Source organism: Brienomyrus brachyistius, unplaced genomic scaffold (genome assembly GCF_023856365.1).
Source record: "Brienomyrus brachyistius isolate T26 unplaced genomic scaffold, BBRACH_0.4 scaffold40, whole genome shotgun sequence".
Taxonomy (NCBI): domain Eukaryota; kingdom Metazoa; phylum Chordata; class Actinopteri; order Osteoglossiformes; family Mormyridae; genus Brienomyrus; species Brienomyrus brachyistius.
In genome coordinates this window covers 1,067,059-1,088,153 of record NW_026042315.1, presented here as the reverse complement: position 1 = coordinate 1,088,153, position 21,095 = coordinate 1,067,059, and the positions used below count along the sequence as shown (strand labels likewise).

Here is a 21,095-nt window from a genome sequence, read left to right as displayed (position 1 = left end):
ATTGGCTTATATGGCTAAGTAAACCAATCAGGATGCTGTCTGTCTAGCACTGGCTACATGAAGAGTCACACATATAGGGATCCACACATACGCACGTTCTCTCTTTCTCTCTATCCCTCTCTCTCTCGCTCATTCCTAGCTCATTTACTTGCTCATTCGTGTGTGCTACTGTCTCGCGTGCATGCTCTTGTTTGCTTGCTCTAGTTTCCAGGATATAAATTTTTTTAATTTAGGGGCATCAGGGAGCCGCTGTCAATATGCGGGAGACTTGGGATGTCTGGATAACTGCTTATTTGTACTATCATGATAACTGATCATTTCCAGGGAGCCGTAAATGTTTACACATATTTATTATTTTATAATATTTCATGTATATTTTCAACTTATTCACACCTTATTGTACCATGCGTCCATGCATACTTTACTGTAAAATCAGACAGATAAACGTTTAGAAAAATAATCGATTCTACAACTTAACTTGCAGCTGTCCAATTACACATCCATATTTTATTGCTGCAGATAACTGAGGTAGGTGTGGTATATAACGCTGAAGGTTAGACGTATAGTACAATAACATATGTACAACATGTGGTCATTTCAGTCAGACAAACGTTTAAAGTGGAAAACGAGCTTTATATTTTACCGGCAATTTCCATAGCACGTCTTAGTCGAAGCACTACACTGCCATCTATTGAACAAGTAGGGTTACTGAATCGTGAAATGTTTTTTTAGGACCATTAAAAGAGGATTATCAGTATGAAGGTTTATCAATAAAAATAATTTATTAAAATAAATATTACAGGACTCTCCCTGAAAATAAGGTGTTCTTAGCTTCCAAAGCCAAGGACACATTCTAGTGATTTTCCAGGAGACTGAACCTAACTAACCTGGGGCCTTATGAAAAACAATCAATCAGCTCATGTTGAAGCTCACAAGGTGTGGAGAACAAGAAAGACAAGTAAGGGAGAAAGGCAAGGTGCAGAGCATACACAAGCAATGTAGCGGCACATCAGTTATAGTGTATGATTAAAAATACATCATTTCTCACAGTATCAATAGTGGCCCATTGCTCCTACTGTAGCCTCACACCTCCAGGGTTGTGGGTTCAATCTGCACCCCTGCTGTAATAAACAGTGAAATTATCACAGTAACACTGTTTATCAGTAAAATAGTACAATACTGTAGAAAGTAGGGCAATATTTATGAGAACCTTGCCGATAAAATGCTGCAATGCACTGTAATTCAGTACGTAAACTGCAAATAAATAAACTGTAGAATTTACTCAAATTAAATGATGTAATAATTTGCACTCGCTTTTTTGGGTTGAATTTAGTATACGCAATTCTAGGAAATATTTTAAATAAATCAAGTTAAAGTCTGGGGTGGCATGGTGGTGCAGGAGTTTAGAATGGCATCACCGGTTCATCAGGTGTGGAGTTTGCATGTTCTCCCCATGTCATTGGCACTGTTGCCTCGCACCTCTGGGACCCGGGTTCGAGTCTCTGCCTGGGTCACATGTGTGTGGAGTTTGCATGTTCTCCCCATGTCGTCGTGGGGTTTCCTCCGGGTACTCTGGTTTCCCCCCACAGTCCAAAAACATGCTGAGGCTAATTGGAGTTGCTAAATTGCCCGTAGGAGTGCATGTTTGAGTGACTGGTGTGTGAGTGTGCCCTGCGATGGGCTGGCCTCCCATCCTGGGTTGCTCCCTGCCTCATGCCCATTGCTTCTGGGATAGGCTGCGGACCCCCCGCAACCCAGTAGGATAAGCGGTTTGGAAAATCGATGGATGGATGGATGGATGTTATTCCAAACAATAAGTAAAAAAAACACTTACCGTGTCAATTCTAGGGAAATTAGTTTCAGTAGTTTTGTGGTTGAGGTGACACTTCATCCAGTCCAGACGGTGGATAATTGCTAGGCAAAACATCAGGTCAGCAGGATCACCGCTTCGTTTCACAAGTAACATTTTCCGGGCTCTAACATACCGGTCTCGCACTTGTTGCCACTTGTTTTTACAAATTTCCAAATTAAAATTCAGGATGCTTGAAATCTCTTGCCATCTATTATTACATGTTATTTTGATGAGGATAATTGCGGACCTGCTCAATCAACAGGTCCTCAAACGTGGATATCTTGACTGTTGAGTGCAGATCTCGCAACACTGCCCCCTATAAATTACGCAGGTATTGCATCTTCGTATACGTTCCGTAAATTTTTGAGTATGTGCACAAAAACCGACGCAAAGAACGCAGGATACGGACCGCGGCTGTACGTACGTACATAAGTGTGTAATGAAAAGCAAGTATTTTTCTGCCTTTAGTTTAACATGTAGCCCTACCTCTCGGCTCTGCTTCAAGTGGGCTCTGCCTGCAAGATTTCTGACAGAGGGGATAATCCAGATCTGGCAGGTTAAGAATAATATTGTGAAGTTGTTTACCAATCTCTACCTCAGTGCCCTCTCTAAGATGCCAAATAGTCTATCTGCTGGGGAAACCTCTGAATGCTTAGGTTCACCCATCCCTACTGCAGGCACAAGCAGACTGATGGGATGTGCCAGAGATGTGGTCAGAGCATGGCTGCATAGTAATGATACTGTCACTGCCACTGGAGATGTGGATGCAGTCCTTAGTGTCCTGAAGCAGCATTCTTATTTGACTGTGCATTCTGGGATGCCTCCAGCAGATTTTTGTTCAACCAAGTCAGATGCTAGGGAGGATCCTCTGGACTATTGGTTTAGGCTGAATAAGGCAGCAGATGATGCCAAAGGGTTTATTACATGAGATGTTAGGGCACTGCCATGTCTATTAGAAATTGCTCTGTAGGAATATCTTATTAATGCTTTTACATTTATCTGATGCTTTGATCCCTGCGATGGGCTGGCCCCCCATCCTGGGTTGTTCCCTGCCTCGTGCCCATTGCATCCGGGATAGGCTCCGGACCCCCCGCGACCCAGTAGGATAAGTGGTTTGGAAAACGGATGGATGGATGGATGCAACAAATACCAGTTACCATGTTCAGAAGGTCAAGTGCACTCACCCTACCCTTTGTTGGCATTAAGTGGATAACATTTGCTGGGTGATACTGTATGACCGGGGGAGGCGTTTGATGATGGATGTATTATGTGACATTATAATGTTCTGGGCATCTACTTTGATAATGCTTGGGTAATAGTACCATGTTTTGTTATTTAATATAAATACTTGACTGAACCAGCTTATGTATTTGGTCTTTAAGAAGTTTTTACTGTTGTCTGGTGTGCTGTCGTATAACCTGTCTGACAGAAAGCTGTTTCTCCTCTCAGCACTAGGCGAATGGAAAAAGCCGTGAGCTGGGCTGATGACGAGTACTGGGCAGCCTGGGATAAATGGGATGAGGTGATCGAATGGGGAGATGAAGGATCTTCACCTAAAACACCTTCCTCCAACCAGGCTGGCACCAGTAATGGAGACATGGATGCTGGAGCGGTGAAGGAATATTATCAGAATAAAAAGAAAAAGTCAGACTTTAATCAGAAGTCAGAATTCAAACATATGTATTTCAGACCTTTTTTCTTCTGAGTTGGAGTCAGTCTGATATTAATTGAAACCACAAACTATGTAACACTATGTAAATGATTCTCACTGACTGAGCAACATTGAAATAATTGCTATAATCATGTTACAGTTTACTATGAAATGTTTCTGTGCAACAGGTCAGCAAAAGAAATGGGTGTGCAGAGGCCTAACAGTGAGGATATGTAAATACCACCATCCTCAGCCTCAGCAAGTGGTCCATCAATGTCAAGCGGATGACAGTGAACAACAAACCCCACTTCTGCCAACCATAGTTACCCCATCAGTTTGGAGGGAATCAGTGGCTGAGGGGATGAGGAGATCCACTGGGCGGGAGGACCCATTCTCTGTGGCTGAGTACGAGATCCACCACTGGTCCGGAGTGAGATACTGGTCACGAGAGGCAAAGAAGACACCTGTAAATGAAAAATCCATTCTGGACCTTTGTAATGCCCTGCAGTCATTTACTCTCTCTTGGGGGGAAGGCTGACAGGATGTCCAACACCCAGAACCATATTTAAACCTTTAAAATTATAAAATAAGTTCAGTCTGATATTGTGTCAGCCAAATGGTGTCATCAATGTGCATCATAAATATAACACCTAGCTGATGGTGGACCTAAATTTTCCAAATAAACCAGGAATCATATGAATCATGTCAGTGCACTTTGTACTGAATTGCTTTGGTATAGTGATGTATGCAGGGTTTCATCTATTCCCTTACATAGTCATGTGTGACGTATTGCTGTAATGCAAATGTTTTTTTTTTTTTAAACTCCCCATTCATTTGTGTTCCTGCCACTCTATAGCTAAGTACAAACATTAAATGACAAAGGCATAGCGGAAACTCAATGAGCGCATTTGACCGAGATCCATGGATGGATGTCATCTTCTCCTGAACTGTGAGTGATAATGTCTCGGCCCCAAGATGCATTTTACCACAGATCCATTCATGTCACTTTTGCAGGCTTGCTTATAATTTTCTGAGCTTCCATTGTGAGTCAAGTGTCCTGGTCATAAGCTCAGGTCTGCCGGTTGCCCCACTGGCCAAATTCCCACGGCCCTGACTTTCTGAGCTGGATATCGTGGTTTTAAGTCCCATCTGGGGTGATTCTTTTTTTACTTTTCCCAGCTGCCTTCTGCTTTGTGATATAATAAATATTGCAATAAGTTTCATCTTCATTTTCAATTAATCAAACTGTATGAAAACTATATTTGCAGCAATTACAGCTTTGCAGTCCTTTGCCATTAGAGCTGTCCGTTTATGACAATATTAGGGGAAATTTCAATCCTGCTATTCCCAGAGGTGGGACTGGCTTGGTATTTTCTCTGACCTCATGGTGAAGCTGGTCTCACATGAGCTTGATAGGCTGGAGATGTGATGATTCTGTAGGCCAGTCAAGCAGGACAGTTCTCTGGATTCCTCATCTTTCACCAGTGTGCTTTGAATCAGCCTTGCTGCTTGATAGAAGTGCTGACCACAGGGAGTGGCATGAGTTGTAAAACAGAGCGGTAACCTTGCTGGTTCATTGCACCTTGTACTCTGTGTAAATCACCCACCTTACCAGCACCAAAGCAGTCCCATACCGTTTTACTCCCTCTGCCATGCTAGACAGAAGCATGGCAGCTATTCTTTGAAGTTGTGCTTCTAAGGCCAGCATACAAGTTGTATTTTCCCTGTTGCAAAAAACACTGGTAGAGATGGCACAACGAGGCACTGAAGGTTTGAGCCTTTTTAACCATTGTATTGAAAACTGGTTCACTACGCGAAGACAGTGCACATGGGTGACATTTCGTGGTGAAAGTACCACTCCTGATTATATATATATACATGTATGAATGCATTTGACTATGTGTGTGTGTGTGTGTGTGTGTGTGTGTGTGTGTGTGTGTGCGTGCAAACTGACAGACTGGGAAAATGAATTCAGAAGTTTTGTTTTGCTAAAAGTAAGTTCATTTTTAGAGAAAATTAGTCACAAACGAAAACAAAAGAAACTGATGGATTTTTCTCTCTTTCCTATCAAGTGAAACAATAATAAAAGCAGACTTAGTTATTGAATTTATATAAAGAATAACAAACTATCTGCCATTCTTTACGGTCACTTTTGCCAAGTTTAATGCCCTTTCTTGTCAATGACCATCATGATTGCTGGGATTGCTGCGAGAGAGTGGTGTTGAGCTGCAGCGATTGTTTTGGGATTGTTTGTGATTGTTTTTGGGGTGTTTGGAACGTATTTTCTGAGTGTTTGTGTGCTTTAATTGTTTAGTGGGTGGCTGTGTTATTTCTATTTATTGTTCTTATTTTGGTCGGCGTGAGTGCTTGTCTGTCCTGTCTGTTTATTAACAGCGCGATTGTTACGGGCAGTGAGCTGCGTTTTCTGTTCGCGTATAACTCCATAAAAAACACCGGCGGGGCGAAATAGCTAATAATATCTAACGTCGGTAACGTTACTCAGCGCCAGAAAAGGACAGTTGCTCCTGAGCTTTGCTCGGTCGCCAGTCGGGGCCGGGAGGACATTTTCTACTTTTTTCCCCGCTCCGGCAGTAGCCTGATGTGAGGGGGTTTTTGTGGTTTTTCGACCTCCCAAGAGCAATTTCGATTTCGTTTTGTTTTTAGTTCATACTTGGTTCAGGCAGAAGTTCTTTTGGTAAGTAGTAGTAAATTTATCGGATTTAAAATTTTAAATAAAAATAATAATTAAGTTCCGTTTCAACCCAAGTAACTTATTTTAGTGTACTCGGCACTTTATTGCATTTAACGGTACGCTAATTAATCTTTAAAGTTAAATACGCTATATAAATTTACTGGGCTGGGAGTACGGGGTCATAGTGAGTTAGTTAATTATGGGGCCGGCTCAGTGTGGTGTTTGCAACATGTTTGCCCTTCTGGACGTTAGTGTCCAGTCGGACTTCATCTGCGAGCGATGTAAGCTAGTGGACTCGCTCATGGTCAAGGTTCGCGACCTTGAGGAGCAACTGGCTCTCATCCAATGCAACAGTGAGTTAGAGGAGCAAGTTAATACGCCTTTTAGGGAGAAGGTGTGTACGCCACTAGCCGGGAGGGGGGAGAATGAAGAGCAGAGAGGTCGAGAGAGCTGGGTGACCGTAGGTCGTAGACGCAGGAAAGGGCGTACACACGTTGCAGAGGCGGCATCACCTGAGGTGACTGTGTCGAACAGGTTTCAGGTTCTTCCAGCTTTAGAGCCGGAACGGACTGGGGAGGCAGGTGGGCCCTTGGGCACTGAGGAGCCCCCTCCCCCCAGGAAGAGGGAGGTTGTGGTAGTGGGGGATTCCATTATTAGGGGAGTAGACAGTTATGTGTGCACGCGTGATAGAGGGTCCCGTACGGTGTCTTGCCTGCCTGGTGCCCAGGTAGGAGACCTTCCAGATCGTGTGGATAAGCTTTTGGCCCCAGCTGGGGTGGATCCAGTTGTCGTGGTGCATGTTGGCACCAACGACATAGGCAAGGGTAGAAGGGCTGTTCTGCAGGATAAATTTATAGAAGTCGCCAATAAGCTTAGAAGCAGAACGTCCACGGTGGTATTCTCTGAAATACTCCCCGTGCCACGTGCAAGTCAGGCTAAGTTAGCTGAGATAAGGAAATTAAATGCGTGGCTAAAAGGATGGTGTAGGAAAGAGGGGTTTAGGTTTATGGGGCATTGGAGGACCTTCTGGAACAGGTGGGACCTGTTCAAGCCGGATGGGTTGCACCTGAACCAGAGGGGAACCAGTGTATTGGGGAGGCGTATGTGTAGAGTAGTTGAGGAATGTTTAAACTAGGGACTGGGGGGGCAGGGAGGTTAGTTAACTATGTCAGTGGGGGGAAACGGAAAGCCCCAAATAATCATATTGTAAGTGGGCACCATAATAGGCCTACCCTTTGTTGTCTGTATTTAAACGCCAGAAGTATTAGGAATAAAATTCATGATTTAGAGGCTTTTATCTCATCGGACTCTTATGATATTATAGGAGTAACTGAAACGTGGTTGAGTGAAAAGGATGGACAAGAATATAATATGGATGGTTACACGTTGTTCCGTAAGGATCGTATAGGAAAAAAGGGAGGTGGTGTTGCAGTATATGTAAAGGAAAACTTGCAGGCAAGGGAACTTACTGATATAAATAAAACTACGGAAGCAATATGGGTAAAATTAGATGCTAAAAACTCAAATAGCCTAATTGTCGGTGTTTGTTACAGAACACCTAATATAGCTGCTGAGGAAAGCAGATTGTTATACAGTGATATTAGGACTATGAGCAATAAAAATGATGTGGTAGTTATGGGTGATTTTAATCTACCAGGAATGCAGTGGGACATTGTCACTGGCTCTTCAGAAAATGAACTGGAGATGGTGGAATTAGTACAGGATTGTTTTTTTACTCAGTTTGTTAACACCCCTACCAGGGGAGATGCCATTCTTGATCTTGTTCTCTCTAATAACCAGGACAGGATTGGTAAATTAGACGTTTTAGAACCACTTGACAGTAGCGATCATAACATGGTCAAATTTGAGGTTAAGTTTAGTGTTCGAAGAGCTAAGTCCAAATCAAAAATATATAATGTTAGGAAGGCTGACTTTAAGTGTATGAGACTAAAACTAGAAACTGTGAACTGGATGGAGTTAAATAACAAAACTGTTGAAGAGGCCTGGGAATTTTTTAAAAGCACATTATTGCAAGTGCAAGAGGACTTCATACCTGTTTCCAGCAAGAATAAATCTAGGAAATTGAAACCTAGGTGGTTTACTAGGGAAATAAAGTATAAAGTAAGGAGGAAAAGGGCTTTGTTCCAGCAATGGAAAATAACTGACGATGACAGAATTAAGCAGGAATATCTAAGTCTACAGGCTGAGTTAAAAAATGATATTAGACGAGCTAAAAGAAATGTCGAAAGGATGGTTGCATTGGAAGCTAAGGATGACGTTAAAAGTTTCTTCCAGTATTTTAACTCTAAAAGAGCTCTAAAACCTGAAATTACTAATCTGCAGGATAGTAAGGGTCTTATAATAGTAAACGACATTGATATAGTAAATTAGTTCAATGATAGTTTTGCACGGGTATTCACTGTTGAGGACCTTAGTAATTTACCAGTTATTACCTATCCAGCATTGTCTATAGCTAATATATATATAACTGAAGCAGATGTTTTGCAAAGCCTAGCTAAGCTCAAAATAAATAAATCACAGGGTCCTGATGGCATCTTACCTATAGTGTTAAAAGAGATGAGGGATATTATTTGCCGACCCTTAACTTTACTGTTTCAAAAATCCTTATCTGAAGGTGTGGTACCTTCTGATTGGAAGCACGCCTTCATAACGCCTATTTTTAAAAAAGGGGATAGAAGTAATTTGTCTAACTATAGGCCAATCAGTCTAACTTGTATAACTGGTAAAGTTATGGAGGCTATAATCAAAGAGAAAATGGTAGATTACCTGGACTCTAATAACATTTTGCGGGATAGCCAGCATGGATTTAGGAGAGGTAGATCCTGTTTAACAAATCTGTTGGAGTTTTTTGAGGAAGCTACTCAGGAAGTTGATGATAAGAAGGCCTATGATGTCATCTACTTAGATTTCCAAAAGGCTTTTGATGTTGTCCCCCACAAGAGGCTCCTACTTAAACTCAAAGCGACAGGTATTTTAGGTACCGTAGCGACCTGGATTGATAACTGGTTAACAGATAGGAAACAGCGAGTAGTTATAAGAGGCACAATGTCAAAGTGGGCTTGCGTTCATAGTGGGGTACCGCAGGGTTCGATTTTAGGACCACTATTGTTCCTAATTTACATAAATGATATGGATACCAATATATACAGTAAACTGGTGAAATTTGCAGATGACACCAAGGTGGGTGGTGTAGCAGATACTGAATTAGTGGCTCAGCAGCTACAGCGGGATCTTGATTTAATTAGTGACTGGGCCGATACCTGGCAGATGAAATTTAACATCGATAAATGTAAGGTACTCCATCTAGGGAGCAGAAATATAAAGTACAGGTATTTCATGGGTGTCACTGAAATAAAGGTAGCTGATCATGAGAAAGACCTTGGTGTGTATGTTGATGCTTCCATGTCCCATTCTCGCCAGTGTGGGGAAGCAATAAAAAAGGCCAATAGGATGTTGGGGTATATCTCCAGGTGTGTGGAGTTTAAGTCAAGGGAGGTAATGCTAAGATTATACAATTCCTTGGTGAGACCTCACCTAGAATATTGTGTGCAGGTTTGGTCACCATATCTTAAAAAGGACATTGTGGCCTTAGAAAAGGTGCAGCGTAGGGCCACAAAAATGATTCCTGGTCTTAGAGGAATGTCATACGAGGAACGGTTACTTGAGCTAAATCTGTTCAGTCTCAAGCAAAGGAGACTGAGGGGGGACATGATCCAGGTATATAAGATTCTAACAGGTTTGGATGCTGTTCAAGCAAATAGTTACTTCAGCATTAGTTTAAATACACGAACTCGTGGCCATAGGTGGAAATTAGCGGGAGAACACTTCAAGCTGGATTTAAGGAAGCACTTCTTTACACAGCGTGTAGTCAGAGTATGGAATACCCTTCCTGATAATGTAGTGCAAGCTGAATCCTTGGGTTCCTTTAAATCAGAGCTAGATAAGATTTTAACGACTCTGAGCTATTAGTTTAGTTCTCCCCAAGCGAGCTTGATGGGCCGAATGGCCTCCTCTCGTTTGTATAGTTCTTATGTTCTTATGTTCTTATGTTATGTTCTTATATATGTGGTGTGATAATTGAGCATGACCCCACTGTTGCTGTGCTTGGTGCTCCTGTCATGATCTGTAATCTCTTATTTTTTCATGTCTCCTCCAACTCATGCCAGCAGAGGTCGCTGCTGGCCCTTTGTAACCCTCCTAATTCTCCTGTATCCCATTATAGTTCTCCATCCTAACCCTGTACCCCTGTTTTGTTGCTGATTAGTGTGCTGTGTATAAATATGCCTGCCCTCACTGCGTTCCCCAGCTCAGTCATTGCTGTTCCATGTGTAGTCTGTGTTTCCTTAAAGCCCACCGAGCTACACACTGCCCCTAAATTTAAATTTATATGTAACCTGTGTGTGTATGTGTAACCTAGATTTGCCCAGTATGTAAATCTAATCCAGACCTTGATCCTACACCTACTATAATTATAAGTACCTCACTATACCTATATCTAACACTGCTATTCATCACCAGTGTTACATGTCAGGGCTTCGCTGCAATAGATCCCTCAGTGCTGCAGGTTATTACTGTGACTTTGCACACACACACGTTGCTGCTTCCTCAGCCAGTGTCACATATACTTTATTACACACAGACCTCAGTAATCTCTGCTACACTCACACCTGCTTACTTTACATCCATGGTTAAATTCTCCTAATGGAATCTATCTTAATGTCTTTATTCTATTTTATTTTATTTATTATACCATATTATTCATTGTATTGTTCTTTCAATTTTATTTCTATTTTATTATTGCTAATACACCGGATCTGAGTGCCTCATTTTGTTCCCTTCATATAGAACACGTTTTGTAATGACAATAAAACATCCTTATCCTCATCTAAATCACACTGTCTAACTACTAATCTGTTTAAATAATATAATTGGATTTCAAAGGTTAATAGTCACTCAATTACCCCCTCAGCCCAACAGTACCACAAACACCCAACATGCACGGAAATGTTCTCCTAAGTTGTTTTCCCTGCCTGGAACAATACCACAGCAGTCACATGGACTAATGTTTCAAAACATTTCGGAAACCTTGCATTGAAACTTGAGGTCTTTAGAAGGGATCAGTCCTGGGTGGCAAAGTTGCCATCACAAAGGTTTTTGATTAAGGGATTCATGATGCCAGGTAGCCATCTTTCACAAGCTGGTGGGCTGTGCCACTGATGCCTTTGCTTGGGTTTTATATGTCTGTCCTGGTTTGTGTTCTTGCCACTTCAGGTTCCCTGGTTTTGGTCTACATTCCTCGGTCCTCTACTGTGGAGTCTACCTTCTGCTTCACCTGATTCTGGTCGCCCATCCAGTCAGCGGCCCATGTCCCCCTGGTTCCCTGTTTCCAGAGGTTGGTCTGTTAGTCTCCGGGGCCAGGAGGCAGAAATCTGCCATGTTGGATGGGCGGCCCAGGTTGGGGTGCTCCATCATAGACTGGTACATGAAGGATTATAAATGGTTTTCAACCAGTATGTACCGAGTGTGCATCGTGACGAAAAGAATGTCATGGGAATATTTAGGACTGACTGCAGTATTAGTTCAAAGCATGATTGTGTTTTTCTTAATTTTTATTGATTTATTTTTGTATTATTCATTTTTTAATTATTAATTTTCTTAAGTAACTTGATTCAGTTAAAAGGGGTTTGTCCATTTGCTTTAGCAGAAGTTTGTGTAAGTATGATGTTCACCTTCCCTTTTCATAGTCTAGTCTTTGCCAAGTTTTATGCTTATTTCCCCTGGTTAAGTTAATCTGACTTGTGTGTTTAGGAGGGTCATACAGGCTTTTTGTTTGTAATGGAAGCACAGGGTCTGTACTTGCAGCTTATTTGCCATGCTAATAGAAGCATTTTACCTTCCTCTCTAATCTCTTTTTTTCTTGGCTCTCACTGCAGTCTCCTCTATGCCAGGGTTTCTCAACCCAGTCCTTGGACCCCACTGCAAAGATCCACAGTTTTGCTCTGTCCAAGCTCTCAGCACAGCAGTAAAAGGTGACTGTTTGGTTCATGCATGCAGGGATCTGGGACAGAGCAAAAACGTGGAGCTGTCTGGTGGGCTGAGGAATGAGTTTAGAAATGCTGCTGTATGAAGTATTAAACCATTTGACCGGTTGGATAAATGTTAAAATGTTTTCTCAAAATATAAAAAGAGATAATCTTCTGTTTTGCGTCTCATTACAAGCAAACTTGTTTTTTGTTTTTATGTCACTCTAGTATTTGATATCTAATTTTCAGTCTTCTGGCAATATAATCTGGTGAATGGGGAAAGACTTCCAGCAGGGGCTCCGGTTTCCTCCCACAGTCCAAAAGTGTGCAGGGTAGGTTAATTGGCAAATCTGAGTTGTGAGTGTTTGCGCCCTGCAGAGTGTTGACTCCTGCCCAGGGTTGGTTCCTGCCTACGCCTGTTGTTCCAAGGACAGGCTCCGGTCCCCCCCGCGACCTCAGTTTGGCTTGCTGTCTCCCCCCTTGGTTTCCTTTGGTTTACGTCTTCACTAGCCCCCTTGTTGCTTTGACTTGTGTGTAAGTTATGTATGTGTGATTGTATTGCTGCATAGGGAGTGACTGCTATTTTGTTTTGCAAGTGTGTGTTGGACTCTGTTTATTTGGTCAGGGAGTGAGGTGGAGTGTTTGTCTTTTGGTTTCCTTTTCTTTTGCACTTAGGTGAGATTAGCTGTGGGTCGCACTTGATAGTTGGGGATTTTGTTTGTTATTTTGGCTGTGGTCACTCCCAAAGTCTTTTGCACCGGGTTATTTGTTCAGTGTCAGTATTATACATGAAAAAAAATGAAAATACAAAAAATATCCCTTTGTCCACTGGTGTTCCCTTCTTGCCCTCACCCTGTTTGTCCCTTTATCCCATTCCCCTTTCCCGTGAATACTGTTACACTCCAACCCTAGACAGCATATCAAAACAGCATCGTATCTATAGTTTTAAAAGAGATGAGGGATATTATTCATTGACCTTTATCTTTGCTATTTCAGAAATCCGTATCTGCTACCTTGTGACTGGAAGTATACACTGTAAAAAAAGGCAAAATTTGTCACAGTTTTAAACGATTTTATATCAGCCAATTTGACTACAGTATAATTATTTTTTTCCTCTTATGTTAAATGACAGAAAAGTTTTATCAAAACTACATTGCATAACTGGCATCGTAGTACTGATTAGCACCGATTCAGACATCCCGATGAACAAATATGAAGTTCATTTAAACTGTGGTACCTTAAATCCGTCAAGTTACCTCGATAAGCCAGTAACCCTGATTCGTAGTATAGGCCACTGATCACAAGCACTCTGTGTAAACGTATTGTTTAACCGGCGCTGTTGCATTACCAGGGTGAGAGGTTGACTTGCTGGTTAGCTATAAAAACAGACGTTAGTGCAACTCCACATTAATGGTGCGGTCATCATGGCTTATAAATGCTTATTATCGTTCATCATTGTTTGTGTCAGTAACGATAACATAAACAAGGGTAGGCACCAGGAGAACATCATTGGCTCTTGCATCGATTACTTTTCCCGTAACACCCTTTAGATTGTTTCCCTGAAGGGCAGCAAACCGACAATTTCGGTGTGATTGAGCTGATCACGTGTGCATGGGGAGGGAATGCGGACCACATGACCTTCCCGGCGAGCTCAGCACATCCAGCATCGCTTCGCAAATACAATCAAAATGTTTTATCTTTATTCACACTTTTTATCTTTATTCATTATCTCTACGATCTCACTGCTGGACGAATGCCTGGCATTCAGAGCATTCTTTATTAGCCATTTGCCTTTGGATGCAGTTTATTTGCATGCCCCAAAGCTTCCAGGCGTCAGTAATTGCTTCCCACGTTACTCCGGTCCTGGGGTCTTCTGTAACTGCCCTTTGGGATTACATATATTCAGCAAATGCTTTTGTCCGAAGTGATGAGAGTTTGGGGTCAGAGCACTTGGGTCTAAGGGACTTGCTCAAGGGCTTAACAATGTTACGATTACTCTGCCATGGGAGTTGAACCAACAACCAAACTGGCAGAGATGGCCAACCTGCTGAGCTCCACACCCGCTGACGATCTCCTTTTCCTGTCTGCTGCAGTCTCCATGGACCTGAGTCCAGAGAAGCACTCTGAACTTGAGGACATCCGGCTGAGGAAAGGAGCCCTTCTGCTGGAGATCCAGAGGCTGCGGGAGGCGCTGAGAGAGGCCCTCATGGAAGTGGAGGTCCTTGAATCCAGCACCAAACGCAGCCAAATCTTAGAAAAGAATAGGCATGTCGCCATGGGAAGAAAGAAATTCAACATGGACCCTAAGAAGGGTATCCTGTTCATGGTACAAAACAATCTTCTCCGGCACACGTCTGAGGACATCGCCCAGCTCCTATACAAGGGAGAGGGGCTGAACAAAACAGCCATTGGGGATTACCTGGGTGAGAGAGACGACTTCAATATCCAAGTCCTCCAAACATTTCTTGGGCTTCATGAATTCGTAGGGTTCAACCTGGTACAGGCTCTCAGGCAGTTCCGTCTGCCAGGAGAAGCACAAAAGATTGACAGGATGATGGAGGCCTTTGCGCAGAGGTACTGTCAATGTAATCCTGGAGTCTTCCAGAACATTGACACTTGCTATGTACTTTCATTTTCCATAATCATGCTAAACACTAGCCTTCATAATCCAAATGTGTGAGACAAGCCCAGTGTGGACAGGTTCATCTCCATGAATCGAGGAATCAATGATGGAGGCAACCTGCCAGATGATCTCCTCCGAAATCTTTATAAGAGCATAAAGAATGAGCCATTCAAGATTCCTGAAGACAATGGGAACAATGCCTTCTTCAACCCTGACAGAGAGGGTTGGCTCTTCAAAATGGGAGGAGGACGGGTGAAAACATGGAAAAGGAGGTGGTTCATCCTGATGGATAACTGCCTTTACTACTTTAAACATACTGCGGATAAGAAACCCAGGGTGATCATTCTGCTGGAGAATCTGAGCATCCGTGAGGTGAAGGATCTCAGGAAGCCTAACTGCTTTGAACTGTACATCCCTAACAACAGCAGACAGCTGATGAAAGCCTGCAAAACGGAGGCGGACGGCCGCCTGGTAGAGGGCAATCATGTGGTGTACCGCATCTCGGCGCCAACCCCTGAGGAGAAGGACAAGTGGATACAGAGCATCACTGCTGCTGTGAGCGCTGACCCTTTTTATGAGATGCTGGCAGCAAGAAAAACACGGATCTCTTAAAACAGGGGTGTCAGACTCATTTTCACCCCGCGCCACATCAGCATCATAGTTGTCACCTTATTCGGCCCTCAGGAAACCACCATGTCCCCCACAGACGTCCCGATGTCATGTATTTGGTGCCAGAATTATAGAACACACAGGACTATTTGTGCCAGATTCCAGAGGAAGAAGTCAACCACTGTGAAAATGACTGCATTCACAGACGTGACATTGCTTGTGATGATGATGTCTTCACGTTGTGCACCTCTGTCATGGCAGAGAATGGTCTTGATGTTCCTCTGGATGCTTATAAGGCAATTGACCTCTACCTGCGCCTACGAGAAGAATGATCAGTTCTTCTACACATTGAACGATAAAGACTGTGTGAATATGTTTGGATGTGCTATTGCAGAAAGTATTTATTTCAGAACAAGGAACTTTGCACAAAACAACTGACTATTTGACTATGATCGCCCACTCAAACATTTGGGCCCAAAATTGTTGTTGCAGACATTCTTTGCCTTTATAATGTGGTCTCACAAAGTAATGTTTAACCTTAAGGTAGCATGACCGAATTCCAGGTTTTGTTTTGATGCGACTTATTGTTCACTACAGATTTTATCATCGAAATGCCCTGTCCTTTTTTTGTATAAATGTGAAATTAAATGTTATTTGCACTGTATTGCTGATCTTTATGTCAGAGAACCTTTTTTTCTGAGAATCCACACTGCTGTAAATTTGCATCAACATGATTGGGATGGAAAAATTATTTTCCATCTTAACCCATATTCTAAGCATATTGATTTCTGTTGTAAATTTTACTTTTACAGCAGTATGATTTAAGACACTAACAGCAATTTTTCAACCAGTAATTGTTAATGTGATAGGAATTGCATTCAACAGCAAATGCGTTCAACTTAACCAAATGTATAAATCTTACATATTCTGATGATTTGACATTCCCCCGACGTCTGTGTGATGTATTTCAGCAACAACACGCAGTTAATGAGATCACTATGCGGAATTTAGCCGACTGTTATTTTACTGATTAGGATATATCACCCATGATTGGGGTATACTATATATCAAGGGTCAGCAACCTTTTTGAAACTGAGAGCTACTTCACGGGTACTGAGCCATACAAAGGCTACCAGAACAGACTTTACCTAAACTTATCTAAACTTCATGTAGAATAAACACGTTTTAAATGCTTTTTTGGATATTGTCATTTTCAAATCTATATAAATACAAATGTGATTAAAGAAGAATAGCAACAAGATAAAATTAAATTTTAGTCGCTGCCCACTGGTGAGTTGTGGTATTTTTAGAACAGGTCCGTGGGTGACTCATGTGGTTCTTGGGGGCATCCTGGTGCCAGTGGGCACCATGTTGGTGACCCCTGTTCTAAATGGTATGTAGGGTATGCAAACTACACCAACGCTTCTGATGTAGCTACATTTAGGCTTATAGTGGAATAATATAGTGGAAGATTCCTTGCGTGAGTGTCTGAGAGCGTGAAAGTCATGCCAGATGCATGGTAGTCGGCAGCCCTGCTTTCCGTGTGCATCTGTCTCTTACTTTAGGTGGCTAGAGATCCAGCATTACTCAGGATTAGGAGCCACTTGCACTGATAATAATTAGTTTCTTTTTCCCCTTGCAGTCTGCTGCTGTATAACATTATGAAATCAGCCCAAAAATCCGCAACCCATGACCTCCTAATATTTACCCAAAACGATGTTTTCAAAATAGCACAATAGGGCATGAACACCGCAGACCTGGAAACTCTGCTGAGCATTGAGAATCAGCGTGCAAAGGCTCTTAATTTGGATATGTTTGTGAAACATTCTGCTGCACAGCACAACAAAGAAAAACAACTGGTCAGTGATAATGAAAAGTACAATCAGCATTGTTTTAACCATGAGAGTCCAAATGCTTAGATAAATTGTCACTTTTTCAGTGTAAGTATGCTCCTGAGCTCCACGATTCTGAATGATAGTCGGTTTCTCACTGAACCTCCATGCCACTCTGTTAAAATCTCTTGCCACCCCATGTAAAATTTTCTAGATCCACCACTGTGCCAGAGCTAAGACTTAAGAATCTTGAGTATTATTTCAACATAAACTTTGCTTGGGTGCTTCATACTTTAAATTAAATATAAATTATGGCAACGTGCAAAACTATTAAGGAAAATGCAACGTATTTGTTTTTCATTTACGTAATTATATATGTTGATTATGATTCTTTTTAGTTCCACAGTACATGCAGATACTAAAATCCAAGCATGCACTCTTAGGTTAATTGCTATCAGTTCATATAAAGATTTATAGAAATTTCAGTCAGAGACTAGCTTCTGATATAGAAAGAATGTTTACATTTTTTTTGGCCATGGAATAGTTTTTCAGTGCTGCATGTAGTTTCTCTTTATTGTTTGAATAGGGCACACTTACACATCAACAAGTGCAGTGGCAGTTGTGATGTTCTCGCATATGAGAAAATACAAGGACAACTTTTATTAAAGAAAACGAAAGGCTTTACTCTCCATACGCCAGTCAATTGCATGCATAGGCCTACTGCCGCATCTCACTTTGCCAACTTCCGCTTCCGTGCGGCTCAGGAGGATCTGGCTGCAGAACACTGGAAAGGGGTCCACAGCTCAAGGGGACCACCAGAGGACAGATGGAGTGGAACCGGGAACCAAGGGATTTGCCAGTGACTAGCACTCACTGTTGTTTTCGACTACAATAAAAACAGCTGTACTGGCTGAATAATGAGCATACAAAAAGAAAAAAAGACATGGATAGGAATAAAAAGGTAATTAAAAATAGAAAAACAACTGAAGAGTCATTCACACTGAACACGCGTCTCTGCTCTCAGGACGATGATCCTGTCAACTGCGCCAGACTGTGACAGACCGAACTACAAAACTGTAGACTCAGTGGACAGCTGACTACGCCACCCTAGGAATTTCATCCAGCTTTCCATTGAGACTACAGTTTTGCAGTCTGTTCTGCCAAACAATGTATTAAAAAGTGCAGTGTTATACATGACACTGTAATTAGTTCAATTCAAGAGATGTACTATCAAGTTATAATAGTGTGATTATCATAATCACACAAATATATGAATTCCTCTGATACTGAATTAAACAACCCTTTATGCTGTTGTGGTAGAAAAATTTAGAATATAATACTTAGAATAAAAGTCGGACCTCTCAGTCTGATGAGGTAAAGGAAAATCTCTTTTATTTCAGCAACTCAGCAAAGCGCTCTCATCACACTCTGGCATTCGGTACCAAGATCTTTTTTAGCTCTCCCAGCAACCAGTTGATATACCATAACTCCCACTTCACAGTAAGGGTGTCTAAATCCTGATTGGTCACAACACACCAATGAACCAAGCTTAAACGTATAACAAACACAATTTTCGAATTCTATTGGTTCACCTTGGTGGCAAGGTAAAGTCCACCCATTCTACTCAGTCTACCAGAACATGTCTCGACTGCTAGGCTCCTACTGGAGATATGAATATAGATATTGATTACATGACATTGAATCACTGTAAATACTCAGTTGTCCTTTGATTAATGATTAACGTATTGACGTATTGTCATTGAATCACTGCCAATACATGGTTAACATATGATTAGTATGATTAACAATTACTTATACATTTGCACTACCGCATAGCTTGCTATATATTGTTTGCCACAACTATTCTATAAAGCTATAACTCGCTGTGCACCAGTTGGGGCAGCTTCGAATCTCTCCCTGCAGGTGGTTTCTCCCCCCCCTTTGTTCCGCTGTCTGCCTCTCCAAGGCCCGAGCTTTCCTCAGGGTCTGCGGAACTTACTGCAGGCAGCTATCTCGAAGCGAGGTCACACAGTATTCAAAACAATCTCTTCTTGCCTAAGGCCTAAAGACACACACAGTCCCAATATGCCAACCTCCCGGGCCTACCGATGTCCAATTTTAATTCCACACTGTCCCTTATGTGAATTAGTAAAAACTTCCACACCTCTTTCACCATAGACAACCATTCTCTCCATAGTCATATGCAATTCCAATTCCCCCTTTTATTTATTGTATGGCAGACAGACAGCAGTGTATTATTATATTATAATTATATTATATTTATTATAATTATATAATTATATTATATTATAATTATTTTATATATCATTATATTAGGGTGCCCCTCGCAGAAGGTAAATTTAATCTTATTTAATTACATTTTCTATATAGCGTCAGATGACAGCAGACGTCATTTACTGTAAGGTTACCTTTACTATATAAGATATAACAGCTCCCAAAGTTCTTCATCTGGTACAGAAAACATACGCCTGACAGATGTTGAAGTTTATTCCGTCTTTATTCTTCTAGACACCGTGAAAAACTATAAAATAAACATATTATTAAATTCCTGCATTACATTTAATCTTACAAGACATTCTAAAAGATCCATGATATTACCGCTAAACAGCGGCTCATACATCACCGCAATTCCACTTTTCAATACAAGAAAACAAGTAAATACAATAAATATAAATTACCGTGTGCGCCTTCTGACCAAATGCTTAGGAGTTATTACAGATCCTGCCGTGACAAGCCGACAAACCACAAGTTGACTCCATGAATCTCCCAGCATGCATTTACTCCTACCCTATTCCGTCACCTAACCATGTATTCAAGGGTTAACACGGATCAATTAAATAGTCAGCAGAGGGCACTGACATACATTTCACAGTATACATTCTATATTAAATCAAACCAGCAAAAGGTGATTATAAAATAACCGTCTTAGCGACAGTTACAGAGTGGCGTAGTCACCCTTTCGCTCTATAGCGCCCCCTACCCCTACTACGTTTATAATTATAATAATTGCCTCATGTGCAGTTACGCTGGTTAAATTACCTGGAAATGTTATTAACTGCACATTCTCCTAGAAACTAACAACGGTGCTCACTCAGGTATATTTATAATGGTCAGAAAGCTGATGTAAAGTCTGATATAGTGCTGAATGTGTTATTTTGTAGACAGTAATAGGTTTAATTAATTTTATATTCCATTACTGTAGAAAGCTATACTTGCTTACTTAAGGCATTTTGCGTTATTAATGTGTGATGTAAATGCAGGTAGTTTTATTACAGTCAACTTTTATTCACAGTGAGTAGCTTGTCATCATGAAGAGGAAGTGTGACAATCGTGAGGTTTTGGGCAACCACAGAAAAGCAGGAAAGTAAGTACAGACAGTGAGATAATTAGTGCCAGTCAGATGATAGACGTATACAGTATGTGAGTCAAAGGTTCTTCATATATTAATCATTCTCATTCAGGTAACAAATCCTTAGAAATCCATTCCTGAGCATCATGCCAAGAAGCACCACTTGTTTACTGATAACTGCTTTCATGTAAACTCTGCTGTGCTGAGAGTAAAGATGAAGAGGGAGAGACAGCAAGAGGCTGCTGACGGCAGAGAATGCAGGCGACATGGAGGGGAGTGAGAAAAGGAGCAAATATTGATGGTTAAGAGTGAATAATGACGTCACAGCAGCCTGATCCTGATGTTAGTTTAATATGCTTCTTAGTTTGGCCTGTGGTGTGTATTTCAGATACAGCATTTAATCAGGGAGACTGAGTGTGAGT

At 41.5% G+C, this 21,095-nt stretch overlaps 1 pseudogene; it reads left to right on the top strand.

The window, feature by feature from the left end:
• Positions 1 to 13,454: 13,454 nt before the first annotated feature.
• LOC125722560 (cytohesin-2-like) lies at positions 13,455 to 16,087 on the top strand (annotated as a pseudogene).
• Positions 16,088 to 21,095: the final 5,008 nt, after the last annotated feature.